Below are 13,530 nucleotides of genomic sequence, written 5' to 3' on the forward strand. Positions count from 1 at the left end.
CCAACTGCCATCGTGCATTTTCACATTTCAGCAAACGGTTAACTAGTAGTAACACTAACACTAACACCACCAACAACAACATCAGTAATAATAATAACAACAAACACCAACATAGGGGCGTTGCGGTAGCGACTGACAAAATAGTCTCATAACCATTTCAGAGTCATTCGAAGACGCATAAAAGGATCACAACAATCGCCGAAATGAGCCATAATGAGCTCGTAAAAATTTTGCTACCTAATACACTCCGCAACTTCATGTCATCCGCCAAAATGTGCACAGCTACCGTTCAAATTGCTGCATCTTCTGCTTCATTTTGAATCTTTTAGTATATCTCACTTTTGAAAATTGTGCCACAAGGCGTAAAGTTCTTAAGAAAGGCAAAGATAGGACGGTGGGAAGAAATAAGGGTGTGTTGACAGTAGTTACATACATAAAGTTCAGTGAAACGAAACGTGGTAAGGTGATTTTGTTATGCTGGCTAAAGTGGTTACATGAAGAGGTGAACGTTTTATTTGTCTGGTGAGGGTTTATGTTGCCAGTAGAACAATTGAACAAAATACGGATATTTAGCGAAAATTAGAATCAGTGCTTATTGCACAATAAACTTGCACACATCTATGATTATTGTATGAATTTACATGAACCTTAATTATTCATAACTGGACTTAAAAAAAATAAATAAATAATTGGCGCGTACACTTCTGTTAGGTGTTTGGCGAGCTTCTCCTCCTATTTGTGGTGTGCGTGTTGATGTTGTTCCACATATGGAGGGACCTACAGTTTCAAGCCGACTCCGAACGGCAGATATTTTTATGAGGAGCTTTTTCATGGCAGAAATACACTCGGAGGTTTGCCATTGCCTGCCGAGGGGCGACCGCTATTAGAAAAAATATTTTTATTAATTTTGCTTTCACCGAGATTCGAACCATCGTTCTCTCTGTGAGTACCGAATGGTAATCACGCACCAACCCATTCGGCTACAGCGGCCGCTTAGGTTAGACTTAGGGTTGGACTTAGGTTTTTTTAAATATTACTTGAAGTATTAAGTGCGTCTTGGCATTTCTACACTATCTGAGGTGATGCTTTTATGAGGAAATGTAAGCTATTGGATTTTGTATCTGGAATAACAATTATTGGATCGCTCATTTCCAATAACCTACAAAGTTACTCAAACTAATTTTATGTGATAAGATTTTGATTAACTCACATACTATTTCATTGTTTATACGGCTTAGACATATGTATATATAATATTAGGACGGGTCGATTCAAAAATCACTCATTGCTCTGTGAATCGAATTCTAGGGATCAAAATAAGAAACTTTGCCGAAGGAACCATACCTCTATAACGAATTCTGATGTCCCCCAATTTAAAAATATCACCATTTTTGGCCTTTACATGAAAAAATCAGCTTAATGGCTATGTTTTTTTTCTTTATTTTTATTTATTATTAATAATATTTATTATTTATTTATAATAATATCTATTTTTTCTCTTAAGAAATTTATTTAGTCGGAACATATGTAAATGAAAAAATTAATTTAAATGAGTTATAGAAAACAAATTAAAAAGTTCGACCCAAATTGTAGGACATCAGAATTCGTTTTAGAGGTATGGTTCCTTCGGCCAAGTTTCTTATTTTGATCCCTAGAATATGATTTTCACAGAGCAATGGGCAATTTTTTTGCCTCCCCACAAATCGACCCGGCCTAGTATATATGCCCGCACATGTATCCACATTTTTATATAGATATATATGTAGATATATATATATATATTGAAGCGTCGCATGAAGTGTGTATGCAAGTATGTAATTTTTTAATGGACAAGAAACGAAGGAGGACTTACGCGTAGGCGGTTTTATGACATCCAATAATTCAATTAGCAAATTTATATGCAATCCCAACAAACCATTCGACAATTAACAATTATCATTATCAACGGAGTGCATCATCGGCATTGGCATACCGACCAGAAGCAGCTACTGCCACTTGTGTAGCCCCCCGTTCACCGTACTGAGTGCGAACGGGGTCTCAGTTACAAACATACAAGCATACTACACCCACTCGTACAAGTGCATGGTCGACAGTAAGTGCATTGCAAACAATAATGGAGACTATGGCAATTACATACCTATGCACGCACATATTACATAAAGTTCTACCAATGCTGCAGTCCTCTACTGAGAGTCGTCGTACTGCCATCGACTTACCACGACTGCAGCCAACATTCGTTCGATTCATTCCGGTTGTGATTGCCATGTCGCGCTTATTGTACCCGTAAGCGTGAAAATGAGGAAAATCCACATACTTACACACAGGAAGTGGCAATGCTGGCGTAAATGTACTCACATACACATATGTATGTGTATGTATGTATATACTTTACAGTGCGATGAGGGCGGTAGGAAATGAACCGAGTACTTACGAGTAAAAAATTCATAAGAAATTTATCATAATATCTACAGAGAAGGACTTGTCCACAATGCAATTGCGGGCTTGTCCATGGCATTGCTTAGAAAGCCGTCTTGGATGTCCTCGATTAAATCCGTACCTTTAGAAACAGCTATGCTCATTTGCGTTTTAGCAACAACCGATGGGACTTGAGCTAGTGCTGTTATTTTGCCATTTTTCGTGTATTTTTATGCTTAAAATAAATTATACTTCCTATTATAATTCTAAGCTTTAGAAGGGCAACAAAAAAGAGTCAACCAGCTTTTGAGTGCTTTTATTTCTTTACTTTGAGGTGCTAGAGTGCAAATAAAATTGGAAGAGGCCTTATAGGCCTCTCAGCTCCAGCTGAATCTGATATGGTAAAGTAATCGATTTTCTTCGAAAATCTCGTTAAAATACATTATGTTTCAGAGCTGACACTCTGACAAACTGCTTGAAATAAAAAAAATTAATGTTTATGTATCTGTGATTAAACGGCTGAAGCTGGGAGAAGTCTACACATTCACTATATATTTCCTATATTGCGCTTTAAGAATATTCGATGAATGCAGAACTGATTTAATTCAATAGGGATATGCATAATGCGATTGAACCCATAAAAAAATACTTCTGGGAAAAGGCAAGAGATAATCGTTCAAAATGGGATATGTTTGCTTTAAAAACTCGCTTTCTGAAATTTATTACCGAACCAAAGAAAAATTAATACTTTTACACAAACAAAGCAATTTATAAAGTTTACTTTGATTCAAGCAATTTTATGAAAGCAGCTTCTTTTGTTATCGTCAGTAAATAAATAAATAAAGCAGCCACCGATTTAACAATTTTATATCCAGAGAATCTTATTTTGTCTTATCTGAAATTTTTATTTATGGCCTTCATTTATTCATACAATAGTAATATAGATTAACGAAGTTACTTTTACTCGTAGACTTCAGACACTTTCTGTATTAACAAATTTCGCCATTACGAATGATCCTGCCCGGAATATGGAAGCAAATGCGCTAGACGAAGTGTAATGATTCAATTTCACCCTTTATAATGTCAAGAGCAAAGGCGAGCGAAAGAATAGTTACTCTACTTTGAAGAGATTTTTAGTTAATTACCGAACATTTGGCTCTATATGACGAAATTCAACGATTTAAGAGCAAAACGTGCAAATGTTTTTGAACCCGCTCAAGCCTTTTGATATGACATTCGTGATGAGACATGTGAAATCGGATCTATGACTTAGTAATGGTGTACTAAGATGGGTACAAAGTAAAAAGTTTCGAGTCAAAAACTACATCTAAGTCAATGCTATAAAATAATAATAATGCTATAAGACGTGGGGAGAGCTTTGCTCTATGTTCCCTTTGTTTTCATGATCCCATACCCTCTTACTATGCAGTTTCGGCAATCTATTTTGTTTTATCTTTCACTGTTATTCAAGGTGTTGTGGATTGCCTTTCTCTTCTTGAGCGAGTCTATCTTAATGGGGCTCTTGAGACACTTCATAACATAGATTTTTCCATAGTGGTTTTATAAAAGCTTTGTATGCAAGGAATGCACCCACCATGAGAACTCTGGTAAAATTTCATACTATAATACAAATCGTTTTGGATTGACTTTGCTTCTTTTAAACACTCTTTCATTAGACTTATTAATTACGTTTATAAATAATTGATTTATAATGTTTTGTTATATTTTCTTCTTACGGATTAGGATTATTATGTTTTTTATGTTTTCTCTATTAGTCCTCCATTTGTGGAACAACATCAAGAGTAATTAATTATATTAATTAAGTAATATGGGAGTCTCGCGCTCCTATAACCAAACTCATTCTAAAGCAAGTCATATATTGGAAATATTTCTTTACAGGGAGTCAGTAAGTATTTCCTTGAGACAGGAGTATAGGGAAGTCTAGTACTGTCCAATTATTTGTAATAAATGGAGTAGAAAAGAAGATTTTGAAGATGATTCCGAGTTACTTTGCATTAATGGCATGAAAGATAATAGTAAAAAGAGTTCGGAATTCGCGAAAGGGGCATTCTTCCAGCCAGCAGATGTGAAGGATTAGCATTTACGCTCTTGCATAGAAACAGAGTCATAGTTGGTACATTTTTTAAATTCGGAGGTCGCTAACAATAACGGGGGACGAAAATAAAATTTGACTTCGCGAACCTAGGAAAAATATGCAGAACTCAAAGCAACTTAATGCACAGTTGTTCTCAACTTTAAGGGATTGTCATAGTCAAAGTGGTTCGCCAAACTATGCGTTAGGCCTTAAAAGGTGCATTTTTAGAAACTTGTGGTAACTTTTTAAGATTTTCGGTAACAAATTCTTTAGTCTTATTAGAATTTGTGAAGTATGCTTCCCTTATTTCTTTTCATACTAGCTCTATGTTATATGCCTCTGCTGTTAATGTGCATGGAATACATAAAAGACCGGATTCTGTGATTGCTCGTTGGATGTTTTATTATCAATCACATATTGAGTTGTCAGATTAACCTTTTCGTGGCTAGATCTTGTTCCAGTTTTTTCCTCTACTAGTTTAATATTTTTAGGAATACGGAATAGTCTTAGTGTACCAAATCCGGTCGGTATGGCGAATGCTGCAACGAAATAATTTGCCTTGTATTCAGAAATCCACTCACTCGTTTTTTGGTCATCTACGAAGATCTACGCTCGGGGCATCTACGAAGACATACCCAACATTTGCGCCACTGGCAAATTGTCGTATGAGATAAACAAGTAATACCAAATGCATTTTGAAGCATTTGCGGCATTTTAGTAGAAGATTTTATAAGTTTAACATAATAGTCAATGCAGCTCACAGCACAAAATATACCAACGAGATTTACGCCATAGCTAAATTTATTTACATCCAAATGTCACACTTATTGCAATGCTGGACCAGTATATCAGATTAAAAAATTATCACCTATGGAGCTATAAGTTCCTTTATTTATAAAAGATTGGGGTTTTTTGGAATGGTGGTTGTAAATGGGTTATACCTGTTGACAAGAAAATTTAAATAGGGCTGATTGCAGATTGTATACTTTTTATATTCATGCAGCAAATATTACCAAAATAGTATTATAAATTCCAATTACTATCCTTAACATTATCATTAACATTTTTTTTTATAATGAAAAAGCTAGCTCGATAAAAGTTGATATCTGGTTATGTTCATTTAAAGCACGGGCAACGGGTGAACACTCGTTATATAGAAATTATACTTTCATACTAACTTTTTATTCATAGAAAAAGGAAATCACAGACCATAGAACTAATTATTTGATAAGCAATGGCCTAACATGACCTTACGAAAAATTATTTTAAAAACTGCAAGCCAACAATTATATATACTGGCCAAAAATATGTGCAAAATAACGTTAATTAAAATACAGTCACCCTAATCTATGCTAATCTATCCTTTCACAGACGTTCGATTATACAGGAGCTACAGTGTTTGTATATTAGTCGGGATGAAGTCGGGTATTTATACGAACGTCTTATCAATCCAAAGAGAAAGCCGGGAATTGGTCTTAGTATAAATGGACAGTTCTAATAGGCGCATATCAAAGCACAGATCATGTGTCTGGTACACGCAATCTAGTTTTAGTTCTTCTAATAACTTAATGATCCTTCGGCCGAATGACTAGAGAAATAGCTTTCTCGCTTTGAGACTGTCTTTTGCTTTCAAGCTCTTACGTTGAAGTAAAGTTTTTACGTACACCCAACCCTCTTTTACACGGTAGAGACGTTTCTTAGAAAAGCGTGTAAAAAATACGTGCGACAATAGCATTAGTATGTATTTATAAAACAAAAACAATTCATTTTTATTGCAAAAAATGTTTTTAGTGTACGGTAAAAATTCAATCCATAAGTATAAAAAATATAAAAATTCAAAGGGAAATTTGAAAAAAAAATTAATTTTGCACCTATTCATCGCTACTTGATACAAGAGTGCACGTACTTAGATACGAGTATGTCAGATAACTACTATGGCAGATTTGACGAGTATATCATATCTATGCCTACTTATACCTACGCCAGATATCCGTGGGGAGGAGCGTATAAGTTGGTAATGTCTAAGATTAGTGGTTGCAAAGGAAAAGCGACGACTTGTCCTGTTATCTTAAAAAAGGTTGTGGAAACCCTTTTTCCAAGACAAGAAGATGAGCAAAAACACCGACTACCAGCATACGCATCTTTTATTACAGATATACCTACTGTCACGGAAACAGACAAACAGTATATACAGCCTTGGGTCGTTTTGGAAACACTAAAGTTCCAGGGCTAGATGGAATACCTAACGGAGCTCTTAAACTCGCACTGAAAGAAGATGCAAAACCCTTCACGGAGACATATCAAAAATGTTTTCGAGATGGTGTCTTCCCAAAAATTTGGAAACAGCAACGACTTGTCCTTTTGCCGAAACCTAATAAGACGCCGAGTCAACCAAGCTCTTATCGACCCATCTGTATTTTAGAACGGCTTATTGTTGATCGTTTGGAGCAACACCTTATTGAAAAAGAAGGCTTGTCCGACAACCAATATGGTTTCCGCAGGGGGCGCTCGACAATTGATGCAATAAAAAAGCTTACATCAATAGCGGAAAATGGACTTAAAAAATGCTTTTAACTCTGCATGCTGGCCCCACATTATGCAAGTTTTAGGGAACCTGGACAGGCCACCATATCTATTGCGTTTGATAAAAAGCTACCTGTCAGATAGAATACTACTCTATGAAACAGACGAAGGAGTTAAGCAATATAGAGTAACTGGGGGAGTACCGCAAGGCTCTGTGCTGGGCCGTCTGTTGTGGAATGTGGTCTACGATGGAATCCTCCGCATCCCTATACCAAAAGCAGCCCAATGAATCGGATACGCGGATGATATTGCGTTGGCAATAGTGGCAAAAGAGCTTCATCAAATCAAGACTATATGTAGTGCGACAGTTCACAAACTAAAAAACTGGCTTACATCGTCAAACCTACAGCTTGTGGGCCAAAAAAAAGGAAGCAGTTTTGATCACAAGTAGAAAAAAAATTGAGAACATCACACTAAGCATAGACGGGCATAACATCAACACCCAACCGTACCTGAAATTCTTGGGAGTCATGATTGATGCAGGCTTAAACTTCAAAGTGCACATTGAAAAAGCTTATGAGAAAGCAGCACGGGTAAACACGGCGCTATCTCGAATAATGGCTAACATAGGCGGGCCAAGCCAGAACAGAAGACTACTACTGGCAAAAGTTACCCAATCCATTGTAATGTATGGTGCACCGGTATGGGGACAAGCGCTAAAATACGAAACATACGGCAAGAGTACAAAATCTCTGTTTCGACTGAGCGTCGCAAGCGCTTTTCGCACTGTATCCCCTGAAGCTATTGGGGTAATCTATGGCATAATGCCCCCAGATATAATGGCTCTGGAAAGTAAGAGAATATATGACAAAAGCCGAAGCCTTGGCAGGTCGTTAATAGCCGAGGAATGCAAAGAAATCAGATACAAGAGTCTCTCTAAATGGTATAGACGCTAGGATATAACAACCAAAGAGACATGGTGGGTGGGGGAGTACTGTTATGACAGGGGTGGCTCTCTCATCAGATGACCTAAACAGTGGGTGGTATCAGCAGATGCTACTTTCGACGTATTGCATAGGACAATAACGGACATTGAGCTTAGTGCTCAAACCGCCTCCCGACGAATACTTAACGCTTGTACCGGATGGCTCGGTACTTTGACGGTGGTTAGGCTTTCGATGCTTCCTCCTCGTAAAAAAACAAAACGCCTACACCAGATATATATACATATATATATATATAATTGGCGCGTACACCCTTTTTGGGTGTTTGGCCGAGCTCCTCCTCCTATTTGTGGTGTGCGTCTTGATGTTGTTCCACAAATGGAGGGACCTACAGTTTTAAGCCGACTCCGAACGGCAGATATTTTTTTATGAGTAGATATAACCTATTCAAATTATTAACGGGTTCTGTTGGTTTTTGCATTGTAACAAAGTCTATTATTAGCGACTGTTTTTTGCTTCCTCGAGTTGTTCATACAAGGTGGCGCAAAATTTATCACTCTATCGGAAAAATCATAATTTTTGCAAATGGCGTCGCACTCCAGTCATATTTGGCATTTGTGAACTAAGCAGCTGCAATGGATCAAAAGTCAAATAAAGATTCCCATCACTCAAAATCTTTTTTTTTTTATGAAACAATTTATTCTGAAACATAATTGGAATTTAAGGAATTAAGTTTTATTTAGAAAACCAATTTTTTTATCGAGAACGAGCCAGAACGGAAATTTTGTGTAAAACACCTTATTAGTGAACCGCGTTATATCAAAATCGTGTAAAAAAGGTCACGTAAAAAGAGATTTGGGTGTAATTGGAAATACAACGATTTTGTTTTTATGCGGTTTTGAAATAGTGCGGTTTTTAAAAAAATTAAAAAATTCATGTCGACCTATCGGGAATTGTATAAACAAGATTCTAAACCAGCTAAGCAAAAACTCTTCACAGATTACATCAGAAATGCTAAACCTACAAGTATGGAACCGCCTGCATCACCATCCAGATCAGAGGTGTACATTTCCTCAAGTGACGTAAGAGATTTTACGCCAAATCCTAAACGAATGCGCAACATGCGGGTATTGTCTGATTCTATTTCTGACGTTTCTTAAATTAAAATATAATTTTCAAAAATACAATTTTTTGTTTATGCGATTTTATTTAATTATTTCAGATTCATGCGGCCTATGGAACGTATCTATAGTTATAATATGGGACTAGTACCCTTTTTATATGCGATTTTATTACATTATTTCAGATTTATGCGGTTCTTAGCACTTTTGAAACGTATCTATAGTTTTACTATAGAACTGGTAGCTTTTTTTGTGCTGTTTTTTTTTTATACTGTTTCTTGCGGAACGTATCTACCGCATAAAAACAAAATCTACTGTATTGAAGATATTTTCCGAACCTTCGCTTGTCTCGAACTCTATTCTTTTGCCGCTGAGTATTCAATACTAGTCGAAATAACTCATTCGGAACCTGCAATATACTGTGAGTTTCATCAGTCCAAAGTGTCAAGAACGTTTAGGTTTTCTTCTGATATTATGACTAACAGTTTGGAGCATAATGTCCTTGTCAATTGTGTATGCAACTGAGATTTTAGAGGCTAAAAATCTGAAACTTTTATCGACAATGTATCCTGCGCAGTCTTAACAATAGAAAGCTACAAATATTTGGGTGCAACCATATGAAGTCTACAATTTCGACACCGCATAATACTAACTTATAGGGCTTATCATTTTTCAGTATTTAACTGATTTTTAATTGCACACATTTTATTTAAAACTCTCCGCCTACTTTTGCGCCAATTTCTTGTTCATTCACCAGCAACCACTGCCGTTGGAGCGATTGTTAGTTGTCGCTCATAGTATGCGCTTGGATTAACCAATTACAATGCAATTTTAATTTGCAGCTTCGTGCAATTTTATTATGAAAATGGTTTTATGGCCTCTGTGGCGTATACAAGACCAACAACTGCGTGAGCTCAGATAAGAGAGTAGTTACGTTCATGCATATATCCATACATACATACATATGTATGTATATACGCACACAAATACACCATATGCATATAAATTCGCGTACGTATAGGTTGGCCAATCCTGCCGATAATTGGAGTGCTGGCTATTTTCACGCTCCTGCGAGCTTGGCTTCGCTATCACTGTGACACAATTGAAAATATAGTAATGACACAATAACGTCCATAACGAAAACAACAAATGCAACAACAAGCTTCGGAACTGTAGCGCGAAATGGAAAACGTACAATGTATGCAATGCAACAGCAATAACTGCTACGGATTTAAGTTCTTTATTAACACTCAATAAATCAGCAGAGTAGGTGGTGACGAATCCCTACCGTTGCCGCTGACGATGAGGATTCTGTTTAGATGTTCGGCATTTGTATCAGCCACGCCTGTACGCGGGTAACTGTGTGTGTGTGTGTGTGTGCGTGTGTATGCATGAATATGAGTATGAATTGTAGTTGGTTACTGGAGTGCAGAGTTGTTGACTGTTGTCTATTTCGGTAGACACCGACCGCTGTTTGGCATTGTTGAACAATAATAAATCCTCATCATAATTCAAAGCATTGATCATTGTACTCGTGGCTATAAGCAAACAAGTAATGAAAAAAGTATATGAAAAAATGCAACAGCAAGTATGAAAGAAGCAAATGCTATGCAAAAAAGCAAATACAAATGTATGCATAGAAAAGAAGGAAGAAGAAGTGAGCTGCTAACAGCTAACAGCTCACTGCTCATGGAATGACAAATAGTTTGACACTCGATTTGCACAGGAACTGCAGCGGTTGGTGTCACTTTTGGCGTTCGAGCTGGCTCTTCTTTCGTTTTGTGGCTATTCAGTGGGGTAACGCCTAAAAGTTTTCAGCGCCACAGTTGGGAAGTTACATGGATATGCACATACATATATGTACATGTGATATATGCATTTACAATCATTCCACATTCGAAAGTCATAAAATAGTAAACCAATAAAATACACTATCGGCGAGTGAAAATTTCGCGAATGTATCGCATCGATCAGTAGTTTATTTTCTGATTCACTGATAATAAATCATACCTTATTGATTAATGAAATATTGTTTTTTTGCATAGATGAAACAAATATAGGAATTAAGATTTATGTTTAAAAACTTCAAGCTTAACGGACATACAGGGTAGGGCTTTCATAAATTAGAAATTAATTTTTTATATTTGAATATGCAGACACTCTGAAGCTTTATTTGTAACGTCAGATTGGCGCCCTGCTATCTCAGTTCACACTCGTGCGCATGCGAGGTATGAATACAACGCTTGCAGGTTATAAACGTGCAAATCAATAGTAGAGTCATATTAAATAGCTCACAATCATTTGGCACTAATTCATAAATTGGTATCTTCTGGTGAGTATGCAAGTCCTTTCCCCTGATGATTCTGGATTTTTTGCTCCCTCCGATGTCAGTACTTGCGTTTCGCCTGCAAATCGTTGAACTCAAAATCGCATAACTCACATTTTCAAACTTTGTAAAAAAGTTTAAAAATTTCTACAGATTTTCATTAAAATTTTACATTTTTTAACCAATACTTCTAGAAATATATTAAGCAGTTTATTCCCCATTTAGTTCTATGTAAGAATGTGAAAGTGTGAAGCTTCCAAAAAATCCTGTTAAGTTTTTATAATTCTTTTCCGTGACGGTGATAAACATTTTCTTCATACGAGGGGTGCCTTTTACATGTCGGGATTAGAGAACAAAAACAAATTTTAATCATCGAAAATCTCTTTATTGTTTTTCAAAATATTCTCCATGAAGATCTATACACTTTTGCATGCGTTTGAACCAATTGTCGAAGCACTTTTGCCACTCTGAATGAGGTACCTCCAAAACATGCATTCTGAATGCCGCAACCGCTTCTTCAGGTGTCGAAAAACGTTGACCTCTCAGTTTGTTTTTTACGTACGGGAATAAAAAGAAGTCATTCGGTGCCAAGCCAAGACTATACGGCGGATGATCCATTAATTCGATGTTTTGGGAGCTCAAAAATGCAGTTCTTTGAGCCGATGTGTGAGAGCTCGCATTGTCCTGGTGAAGAGTGATCCGTCTTTGGCGATTGGTTTTCCTAATTTCTTGGAAGACAACTGGCAACCAAATGGTTGTGTACCACTCAGAATTTACTGTTCTACGTTGTTCCAGCGGTACGGTTGCGATATGTCCAGTTTTTCCGAAAAAACAGGCGACTATTTGCTCGTATAAAAAAAATTTTGAGGAAGAAAAAAAATTATCAAAAATCAATGCGGATTTAGAACCATTTTAAACCAATCTACATTTGGGCTACAAAACTGCGTAGACGTAGAGTTGCGAGTACTTTTGATCATGAAACAAATAGAAAACTTTTAATATCGGCGAATTTCTTACATGCATTGAAGCAATAACTACGCAGTGCTTTAAATACATAAGTGTAGCGTAAATATGTAATTAAAATATTTTTAAAGTCTATTAATTCCAAAACATATTTCTAAAAAATTCAATTCAAACGTTACAAACTCTTATCCATATGCAGACATTTTCCTATTTGTGCTGCTTTGTTCTTCGATCGCTTCTTGCGGCGCACTCGTTGTACCCATCTACTCTACGGCAGCACTTTTCACACATTCAGCGTGAATGCAATCAAACTTATTTTAATTTCCACTCCCACTGTTTAATTAGCCATTTGAAACAGATTAAGGCCTTGCCACACACCGATTAATGAGCTTGGCGCTGATTGCATGCATCTTTTTTGACTGTTGGCGGCTCCAACAAATCGCATTTCGCCACTTGCCAAGCTAATAAAGCATCAATTGATGGTAAACCGCCCAACAACACACACAACCATACCTCCTGCCTCTTGATTGCGTCGCGACGCTACCAAAATAAACATCAAAGACTGCGCGAGAGTAGGCGCTTAACCCAGAAAGACAAACAGAAAACAGCCGTCCGGGCACAGTAACCGAAAAAGATCAAAAGCCACTTTAACTGCGGCTGCCGTCGCCATTGCCACCCCAAAAAAATGTATTTATGCCTAAGTATACAAGACCGATCCAGTAGCTAAAAGCCAGCAACCAACAAACAATGAAGAGAATTTATATACAAAATGAGAATGAAGATTCCTATTCGATTCATTCGCATTTTTATTTATATTTAGATGATAATAAAAACACTTGAGTTTGGCAGTTGCGTTGCTTTGCATATCTTCTAATAGTTTGTTTGAGCAGCAATAAGAGAAATACATATTCATGCTTACATATATGTTGGGTATAATTAACTGGCACCTGTTTGATTGAATTGTTTCGAATACGTTGCATTTGATTAGGTGTTGATAGGGCTTTTTGGCCAGTCATGGTCGCTTAAATGAGTACGGACTGTTTTGAAGGGTGCTGCCGCCTTCGAAATTTATGAGCCAAAGTCAAACTAGACAACTTTCTGAAAAACATGTAAAAACATATTACATTTTCCAAGTTATGTTTT

This window comes from Anastrepha ludens, chromosome 2 (genome assembly GCF_028408465.1).
Source record: "Anastrepha ludens isolate Willacy chromosome 2, idAnaLude1.1, whole genome shotgun sequence".
Classification (NCBI taxonomy): domain Eukaryota; kingdom Metazoa; phylum Arthropoda; class Insecta; order Diptera; family Tephritidae; genus Anastrepha; species Anastrepha ludens.